General features: G+C 36.7%; 1 long non-coding RNA gene across 1 annotated transcript; it reads left to right on the top strand.

Annotated features, from left to right (window-relative positions):
* The first annotated feature begins 3,745 nt into the window (after positions 1–3,745).
* Positions 3,746–8,385, top strand: LOC134284041 (uncharacterized). Its single transcript, XR_009995588.1, has 2 exons — positions 3,746–4,169; positions 8,034–8,385. It is a non-coding gene; the product is annotated as an uncharacterized LOC134284041 (long non-coding RNA).
* The last annotated feature ends 2,393 nt before the right edge of the window (positions 8,386–10,778 follow it).

Genomic DNA, 10,778 nt, shown 5'->3' with positions numbered 1-10,778 from the left:
ATGCGCACTACTTTTAACATGATTCAAAAACGTCGCGAGTTGGGTCGCGTCGCGACTTGATTGTGCGAAGTCCGGTTTGGTGGCGGCCCGACAATACAAAATTGATGGAGAAGACTTGTTTAGCATCACCTTGCAGTTCTGGGAGGACATGGTGAACCTTTTAAACTACAAAGTTGATGGAGCAGATTTGCTTAGCATCACCTTGCAGTTCTGGGAGGACATGGTGAACCTTCTAAACTACAAATTTTACAAAGTTGATGGAGAAGACTTGTTTAGCATACCCTTGCAGTTCTGGGAGGACATGGTGAACCTTCTAAACTACAAATTTTACAAAGTTGATGGAGAAGACTTGTTTAGCATCACCTTGCAGTTCTGGGAGGACATGGTGAATCTTTTAAACTACAAAGTTGATGGAGCAGATTTGCTTAGCATCACCTTGCAGTTCTGGGAGGACATGGTGAACCTTCTAAACTACAAATTTTACAAAGTTGATGGAGAGGATTTGCTTAGCATCACCTTGCAGTTCTGGGAGGACATGGTGAACCTTCTAAACTACAAATTTTACAAAGTTGATGGAGAAGACTTGTTTAGCATCACCTTGCAGTTCTGGGAGGACATGGTGAACCTTCTAAACTACAAATTTTACAAAGTTGATGGAGAAGACTTGTTTAGCATCACCTTGCAGTTCTGGGAGGACATGGTGAATCTTTTAAACTACAAAGTTGATGGAGCAGATTTGCTTAGCATCACCTTGCAGTTCTGGGAGGACATGGTGAACCTTCTAAACTACAAATTTTACAAAGTTGATGGAGAAGACTTGTTTAGCATCACCTTGCAGTTCTGGGAGGACATGGTGAACCTTCTAAACTACAAATTTTACAAAGTTGATGGAGAAGACTTGTTTAGCATCACCTTGCAGTTCTGGGAGGACATGGTGAATCTTTTAAACTACAAAGTTGATGGAGCAGATTTGCTTAGCATCACCTTGCAGTTCTGGGAGGACATGGTGAACCTTCTAAACTACAAATTTTACAAAGTTGATGGAGAAGACTTGTTTAGCATCACCTTGCAGTTCTGGGAGGACATGGTGAACCTTCTAAACTACAAATTTTACAAAGTTGATGGAGAGGATTTGCTTAGCATCACCTTGCAGTTCTGGGAGGACATGGTGAACCTTCTAAACTACAAATTTTACAAAGTTGATGGAGAAGACTTGTTTAGCATCACCTTGCAGTTCTGGGAGGACATGGTGAACCTTCTAAACTACAAATTTTACAAAGTTGATGGAGAAGACTTGTTTAGCATCACCTTGCAGTTCTGGGAGGACATGGTGAACCTTTTAAACTACAAAGTTGATGGAGCAGATTTGCTTAGCATCACCTTGCAGTTCTGTGAGGACATGGTGAACCTTCTAAACTACAAATTTTACAAAGTTGATGGAGAGGATTTGTTTAGCATCACCTTGCAGTTCTGGGAGGACATGGTGAACCTTTTAAACTATAAAGTTGATGGAGAAGACTTGTTTAGCATCACCTTGCAGTTCTGGGAGGACATGGTGAACCTTCTAAACTACAAATTTTACAAAGTTGATGGAGCAGATTTGCTTAGCATCACCTTGCAGTTCTGTGAGGACATGGTGAACCTTCTAAACTACAAATTTTACAAAGTTGATGGAGTGGATTTGTTTAGCATCACCTTGCAGTTCTGGGAGGACATGGTGAACCTTTTAAACTACAAAGTTGATGGAGAAGACTTGTTTAGCATCACCTTGCAGTTCTGTGAGGACATGGTGAACCTTTTAAACTACAAAGTTGATGGAGAAGACTTGTTTAGCATCACCTTGCAGTTCTGGGAGGACATGGTGAATCTTTTAAACTACAAAGTTGATGGAGAAGACTTGTTTAGCATCACCTTGCAGTTCTGGGAGGACATGGTGAACCTTCTAAACTACAAATTTTACAAAGTTGATGGAGAAGACTTGTTTAGCATCACCTTGCAGTTCTGGGAGGACATGGTAAACCTTTTAAACTACAAAGTTGATGGAGAAGACTTGTTTAGCATCATCTTGCAGTTCTGGGAGGACATGGTGAATCTTTTAAACTACAAAGTTGATGGGGAAGACTTGTTTAGCATCACCTTGCAGTTCTGTGAGGACATGGTGAACCTTTTAAACTACAAAGTTGATGGAGAAGACTTGTTTAGCATCACCTTGCAGTTCTGGGAGGACATGGTGAATCTTTTAAACTACAAAGTTGATGGAGAAGACTTGTTTAGCATCCCCTTGCAGTTCTGGGAGGACATGGTGAACCTTTTAAACTACACAGCTAAAAATTCTGAATATTCGTTGTCATGTAATCAATAATTCATCGCAAATATTGGTCATGTAAAAGAAATTCAAATGTAACTTCCCATTATTTCTGATGCACATGAAGGTCTAATGCAAAAGATTTTAATCATGAGTTGTGTTTACATTAACGTTACAGCATCGGGATAACTTTCTGCACAATGAAATTAGAATTTGTTTGATCATTCTAACTTTACACGAACTGGGCACGAAATTTACATGAATGTAATGTAGAGATGACAGGAGCACCTCAATCGTAGCAAACCAAAACAAACATGGCTACTCTCCGCGCGGACAAAATTTACTCGAGAAAAAGCTACGAATTGTGCATATTATCGCTTGTGAAACGATTGGAAGTTTAAAGGTAGGTGAGACAAAGGCTGTACATAGAGGATATTTCGCCAGCAAAAGTGTTTTCGTTTGCAGATTGCTCAGAAAAGCAGCCAAACCGGATTCAGCGTTCAAGGCGGTGCAAGTCTGCAGCTGCACTACATTCTACTGCATTGGAAATACTCTAGACGCTGTCCCTGATTCTTTAGGTACTAATGATCTCCTCATTCAAGATGTTATCAGTGATGCATAATAAAAATGAATTTGAACTGTTCGTCAGTGCCTCGTTATATATTTGCAATAAGTGACAAAACAGTTTTCCACACCTGAAACAAAAATAAAGGGGGAGAGAGAGAGAGATAAGCGCGTCAATTCCGCTATGAAATTTACATGACTCATAATTACGATGGATGTAATGTTAAGATGGCACGTAAACCTACAGCATTTTCCACGCTCCAATTATGTGCATTATATTTGATGTAAATGTACAAGGATTTTTCGAACTGTGTATAAAGTTGATGGAGAAGACTTGTTTAGCATCACCTTGCAGTTCTGAGAGGACATGGTGAACCTTTTAAACTACAAAGTTGATGGAGAAGACTTGTTTAGCATCACCTCCCAAGTAACAATCGCCAGCCGCAAACAAGCATGCATGCTGAATTGTTGCTTTATAATGGTAATTATAGCTGAACTAAAATTATGCTGTACATATTACTGTGCAAATGCTTTTTCAATTGAAAAAGTAGCCAATGTTCAACTTTTCGTATTGGTATCAATAACGATAATTTCAAACACTTTACAAGCGTTTAATAAGATTTTTATTCGACTCGCAGTAATTCCTTTACAACATAGTTTAACAAGACTTTTTTCTGCTTCTTGTTAAGTTCATGTAAAAAATAGGACATGTATATGAATAATGTGTTTTTCACAAGTCAAATAAGCGCTTTCGTTTCATCATACTTCGACTCAGAGTACATGATGAAAAACACGTGTTTTTTACCGAACAACAGCTGAATTAATCTGTTGTTCAGTCGTTAACCATATTGTTGTGCTAATTCACCACTGCTGTGTAGGAGTCAGAGTCTGATCATTATTAAACCTGTGGTACCTTGTGGTATGCACATAATAAATTATTGTATTACTCTATTACGTTTAGCGTGTATGTTTACATTGAGTATCTGTCATATGTGGAGATGTTGTTATTGTTGTCTAGAGTGTGAATCATTGTATGTAATATTGAAGTATCGGTAATAAAGTGTATACAAATAATGAATACAGTTGTTGAATAATCATTACAGAGAAAGATTCTCACATTGGCGACGAGAACGGTGAACAGTGCATGTGAAATTAGTTTAATTTCGGTTCGGGAAGTGTTGTCTTTGGAAAAAGAAAGAGATGAGTGGTGTGGTGTGTGTGTGTGTGTATGGTGCATGCAGAGTGGTGATGACCTCCAGGTGATGACTTGTGATTGAATTTCAACATTGGAATCAAAAAGGTAAATATTGTGTACTAACTGTTCAATATGAATAAAACGATCTATTTGTACCTTCGACTAATGACAATGATCAACCTGTGAGAGATTTTGATGGTGATCGGTATTGTTTAGTTCAAATCGATGACAATCACTATTGTCAGATAAAGAAATAAAGAACTGTGAAGAAAACCTAAGTTTTGTTGATTGTGATATTGGTACTCGTTGAATAGGGTTGTTGTCCTAAATCTAGACTTAAATGCTGAATGATGAATGAAGTATTGATTTGTTAACCGGATGGCCGAGGAAGGCGTAGAGGTGAAACAATAATTTGAAATCAAATTTTGCCGTTGCTGTTAAAAGCCAGTGAAGGCGATGAAAGCCAATGAAGGCGATACAAGCTAATGAAGGCGACATTCTTGAAATAGCCGTAAAAGGCGGAAATGATTACAGATAGAAAAGCCGTTGAAGGCGGAAAGCAGGAAAAATGTTATAGGCAGAAGAGCCGACTAAGGCGAAAAACTGTCGATAACGGAAAGATCCGTCGGAGAGTGAAAAGCTGTTGAAGGCGGAAAAAGCCGTTGAAGGTGGAAATGCCGTTGAACGCGGTAAGGCCTGCAAGGCAGATATAGTCGATTCTTTGTAGAGCCGTATAAGGCGAATTGTGTTATTAAAAATTATAGTACTAAAAACGCAACAGTGTCGTAAATTTCGTAAGAAACAGATTACCAGCCAACGCAGATTTAAGGGCTGTTTGCAGATCAGAAGGAATTTCTCGGCCTATCTTGAGGCATGGGAAATTGCTTGGCTGAATCACTCAAGAAACCGTTTTTTCTTCGATCGCAGTACGCAGTTGCGAAAAAATGACAGTTCAAATGGCAGTCACCGTAGAAAGTTTCTGCCAGGAATCGTTCTAGAAATTTCTTGAGCGATTTCTCTTGAACTCCAATCTGGGCTTTTTAGTTAAATTGAACCATTAAAAATGAAATTTCACACCAATTAAGTGGCAGCTGAGAAGGCGAAAGACAAAACTAAACTTTAGGCTGAGCGTGACTAGAAAAACAGGAACGAATAGTATTTGAATATGTTCCAAATGCGAATATAACTGAGCTGATACTGAGATTGTTGTGGACCCACCTCAGGTGATATATATTGAAGTTATCATTGCTCAGCAAAGTATAATAAGTCTACGAGACGTAAAAAGGGTTGGCTCTTGAAACCAAATTAATATGAAGACATGATTTAACTAATGCTTTGTCCTGTTACAAGACTAAAAATGTAACTTCAAGAAAATTAACATCAATGTGTGAGAATAATTAAACTGTCTTGGTAGTTTGCAAGATATGAAGTTTTGACTGACAGTTAAAGCATTCGTTGAAGCTAGACGACATATTCAGAGCAGTTGCTAACCACTAACCTTTTAAGTATCATGCTAGTCAAATGGCTAGTTGAATTGGATATTTGAAAAAATCGAACAATAAAAAATGAAACTTTTCGGCTTAACTAGAAGTCTCAGGAATTCGAGTAAAAAGCGCTTTATAACCTATTGAATGTGTTGTCAGGAGGGGCATTTTGACTTATGATTGCCTAACACTGGATATAGTGCCATTTTTGCTAATGAGTGGCCATCTTGCCAAGAACTGTGGCACAAGTTAGAGAACAAGGTACAGCATTACGCTCAACAACAAATTCTGCGCAATAATTTCCTTATAGGAAGAGACAAATTTTGATCAGTTAAAGAAGTATTGAAACTATTATTGAGGAGAATAACGTACAGTATATCAAAAGCACAAGATATTGGAATAAAAAAAGATAATCATTTCTGTAACTACAGGAATAGATATATCTAATGAAAGCTGGATTATGAGGTTTGTTTTTCAGTCGAGCTTATTAATGCAAACAGGTACCATTACTAACATGTTACCTTGTTTGAATTTTTAGATTTCATACACTAAAAAAACTGCAAATATTGTATGCATGTGTCGCTCACATAGATTTTTGCAATTTGTCATAGATAACCCTATTCATGTGTAGATACACATAGTTTATATAAGGTCCATCGATTTTATGTGTGATCCAGCGTGGAAAACGAATATGTGTGTATAAATAAAATTTATATATCAAATTCATGGATTTTTACCAATAAAAATGCGTGTACATGTATAAGTGATATTTGTGTTATGAGTTCATTGAAAATTTGAATAAAAACGTGCTTTAAATTGTTTCAGTACAAAGAAATAAATCGTAGAGGCAAGCGTAAGGGCCATCATGACACAGACAATCATGGTCAGTGTGCACTACGTCAGACTTGTAGTCGTTAACAAAAAAAAATATGAGGATGTATTTCATCGGAAAAATGTGAAATAAGTGATATGATAGACAGATGATTGAGCTTTGCAATAATGCAGAATATTCTAGTCCGATCCAACGAACTGAGAATATTATCAGTATGATAGGCATATGTAGAAAATCAAAGTTACTTAAAGATAAAAAGTTCTAAATTTTGACGGTACATTGAATGCGAATAATTTGGAAAAGGCTTGTTGAAATAGCTTCATTATGTATCTAGAGTGAGAACATAACATGTTGAGGTGCTTTTGCAATATTTTGGAGGTACACCATTAAAATAAGTCCTACAGTTCAGAACCCAAAAGAGCGACATCAAAGGAACAAATTTTTGGTTTTGTAATGTTAAAATAGGTTTGATTGAGCACGATTCACCAGTTAATGAGGGAAAATATGCATCGTAGAATGTAAACCTATTGAACGACCAAACCGTAAAAATAAACTCATTCAGTTTGAAAGGTAAATGGTAAATCATAAGAATTCCGAAATTATCGGTAACATGGTTCCTAAAACCGTGGACACCTATATAGGTGAACCGTCGAAAAGTGCTCCAATAAGATGATCGATTTATTTTGTTATCTGGAGAAAATTGCTTTGTATATAATAATTGGCTACTATCATTACGTTTACGGTTGGAAGCCGAAGTGACTGGCGGGGCGAAAATTGATGTTTAACCTACTTAAAAACATAGCAACTCGATTTAGATTAGTGCTAATTTCAGCTCTTAAGTAGCTTAATGATGCGCAATACCAGCAACCGGTTCAAATTTACGTCACAACTGCAACTTTGCATGTGCATAAATGCGTGACTTCGATTTGGTACTGCGACGATGATGTATGTATTAAGAATTTGAGATAATTATAGGATTACAACATGAAAAAAAAAGAATGAATATTAATATTCTACTATACTTTCAAACAGCTAGTGCGGGTGCGAGTTTTGTGAACAATATATATAAAATATAATTCAAAAAATGGATGTTTTCAAGTTTTCAAATTACTATTTAGCTAAAACTAGTATTACAAATATTGCTTTGGACAAGTGACGTTTTTCAAAATCGTGATTTGATTTAAAAAAAGTATCAATCCCTTCGATATTTAGAAAACAAAATCTGTTAAGCCAAACTTCTGAATATATTCTGAACAAGAAACGAGTTCCAGCAAAGTTCGCCAAAAAAACATAAAATAAAATAGTGTTTGTATGACACTTGGACACTTTGGATCGAAAACGAGTTAATGGATATTGATAATTTTTCCACTTTAACATTCGTACAGTGTTCCGACATATTAGTTAAAAAAAATGTCTGAATAATAATCTGAATATACATACCTTTTGTATGAGATTCTTCTATGAAAGGACATGTCAAAAAAAATCAGTGGGCAGTATACAATGTTTGCATGCTAGCTGTCATTGAAAACATTTGAGAAGAGGAAAGCAATTCAAATAATTCATCAGCAAAGTTAATATTTAGCTTGACACTCAGTATTAAAAATATTTTGGGATTTGAGAAAATATTTGGGTCAAAATAATATTTCTTTTTAGGTACAACCACAAGTAACGGCCAAGTAATTTACCAAAATGCCGAGCAGAGATGGATGACCAAATGGATGACTGTACTTCTAATTTTGATGTGAGACTGAAGCGAGACGTTTATAAACTGAGGAGACTATAAGCGAAACAACGTGGAGTGACCTTGCTGCGGATCTGGAGAAAAAACGAGATGTGGTACCTTGTGGTATGCACATAATAAATTATTGTATTACTCTATTACGTTTAGCGTGTATGTTTACATTGAGTATCTGTCATATGTGGAGATGTTGTTATTGTTGTCTAGAGTGTGAATCATTGTATGTAATATTGAAGTATCGGTAATAAAGTGTATACAAATAATGAATACAGTTGTTGAATAATCATTACAGAGAAAGATTCTCACAAAACCACGGGAAGTTTATGTTTTGATTTGAACGCTGCAATTCATCATCTCTAGGATGGCGCAGATAGGAAGGCATGCGGCTGGCAATCGACGGGTCTCGAGTTCGAATCTGGATTTAGGTAAATTTATGTGTAGTTATTATTTCACAATATTTGTTCACAGCATTAAGTTCCAATCATAAACTCTCGTGGAAATTGAAAAATTTTGCATTTTTTTATTTTTAATCATTTTTGCTACAGCTGAATAACAATTTTACTATCCAGCTTTTTACGCTGGCTATAAAACGACAAGGGGTGAATCGATTCTGACATTTCTTGCCGACAACTTTTATAGTAAAATCGGAGTAGGCTGAAAAAATAGCTTGTTGAATCAACTGTCAAAAATTTTCATTATTTCTGCAGTCGACTATGTTGCATTATATTTCTCGTACATTTCTGTTTAATAATCTTTTTTATATAATTTTAGGCATTAAATGAAAAGGATCAACATTTTCATTGGCAGCCGAGATATCTCTGAACATATCAAACTTGCTGTTTTATGTACATTGCGGAGAATTTATTAGATTCAAGGCTGATTTGCTGCTGCTGCGGGAATACAAAAATCGAGTCCGATCCGATTCCTGCGTAAAGTGTCGTCTTGCGCCACGAATATTCCGTCGCCTTCGACATCGCCCGGGAGCAGCCACACCCCTTTCGTTTCGGATAATCTCTTTCCTTCTTCGCCCCTTATCTTGTAGTAAAGAAGCTCCGGACGGAGACGTTGTTACTAATCTATGCCATCTTTCGCCTCGATTACGCTTTCGCTTTCCCGAATCTCCTATCAGTTTATATCACCATGACATTCCTAGCACCTGTTAGACCTCGGATACTCGAAAATCCATCTGTTCTTGGTCAAGTTTGTCTAGTGGAGCCGTCTCTTGCAAACCGGGCAAGAATGGACCAGAATTTATTTTCCATCCAATAAATCTGACGGGTAAACTAGTAGGAACTAGCTGATTTTGTAAATTTTGACCACAAATTGAACCAAAATACACTCGGGACTGCCATGGACAATGTCAGATGGTATTTTATATGGCATGTGACCAATCTTGCTAATATCAGAGAAGTTGTTATAGAGATGCGCGAAGACTGAAACCAAAGGTTCCAATTGAACCGTCAAACGCGGTCCCAATCGAGCAAATTCAAGGAAATAGAAAAACATGGGAAACAAAGCGCAACATGAAAGCACATGAAAGTGTGTTAGTGCAAAGCATGACGTCACTTGTATGCTTGACATCTTATGAGCAGATCAAACTAACACGCACGCGAAAATATAATTTTGTTCACCGCAAAAATTGATTGTTATTGGGCGTGATGTAAATAAACATAACCTAAATCCTCTTCGCGCTTCTCTATAACAACTTCTCTGGCTAATATGTGCTTATCTTTTGAATGGAATAATACTGTGTTTTCATAAAAGGCAAATATACATTTTTCATTAGTTTACTATTTTATTTGTTGATTTTTTTTCTATACTGATGTACTTTGCGAAAAATGATTGTAAATCCTTGTAACTGTTTATTCAAGGAATATAGCGTCGAGTAAAATTTTTTTGTGACTGCCCGAATAGATTTTTACAATTCGTGGTATCGTGTATATTATAAACTTTCTATTCAGTGAATGATAATCATATATGTTATCATCGCCCTATGATCAAATGATGAAATTTGTAAAAAATAGGATTGTTGGATACTTTTCATGTATGATTGCATAAATGATTATGATACACTCAATAATAAATCTACAATATTGAATAATTTGATTTTCCCAAATTTATCGTATTTTTATGCCAAGGTTGTGTTTGAAGGTAGAAACTGAAATCTGAATAATGAACTCATTAGAATCGATGCTCCGGGACGACGTGGGCACGTTGAGTGCATGTAAAAGTGGCAGAAAGTTCTCTTCACAAGACCCGTGATCCATCCGGTGATCAGATGGAAGGATGCTTCTTACCTCGCTTTTTACGCTGCTGTTATGTTGCCATTTGTAAATCATCGTATGAAGCAAACACTCCTGTGTGTGGATCTTTACTAGTAAGTACACAGATAACTTACCTTACATGAAACGATAAAACTGTGCGGAGACACGAAATCCGTGAGGCCTAAACCCATAGTTACTTGTGGTTCATTTCCGTCTCTTCTATGGACGTCAGAAACCAATACGATCTTTCACAAAATTGCTTTTAAAACACCCGCGAGCACTATGTCGATTTAGTCCAATAAGGAAGCATCACGAGTGAAGAAACGGAGCCAGCTCAGCCAGCATTCAACAGTTCGAGTCCTGATCTTGTAACAAAAAAATCGTCCAGCACCGAAA

This window comes from Aedes albopictus, chromosome 3 (genome assembly GCF_035046485.1).
Source record: "Aedes albopictus strain Foshan chromosome 3, AalbF5, whole genome shotgun sequence".
Classification (NCBI taxonomy): domain Eukaryota; kingdom Metazoa; phylum Arthropoda; class Insecta; order Diptera; family Culicidae; genus Aedes; species Aedes albopictus.
Note: the sequence above shows the minus strand (reverse complement) of the source record. Positions and strands in the feature narration are given on the sequence as shown.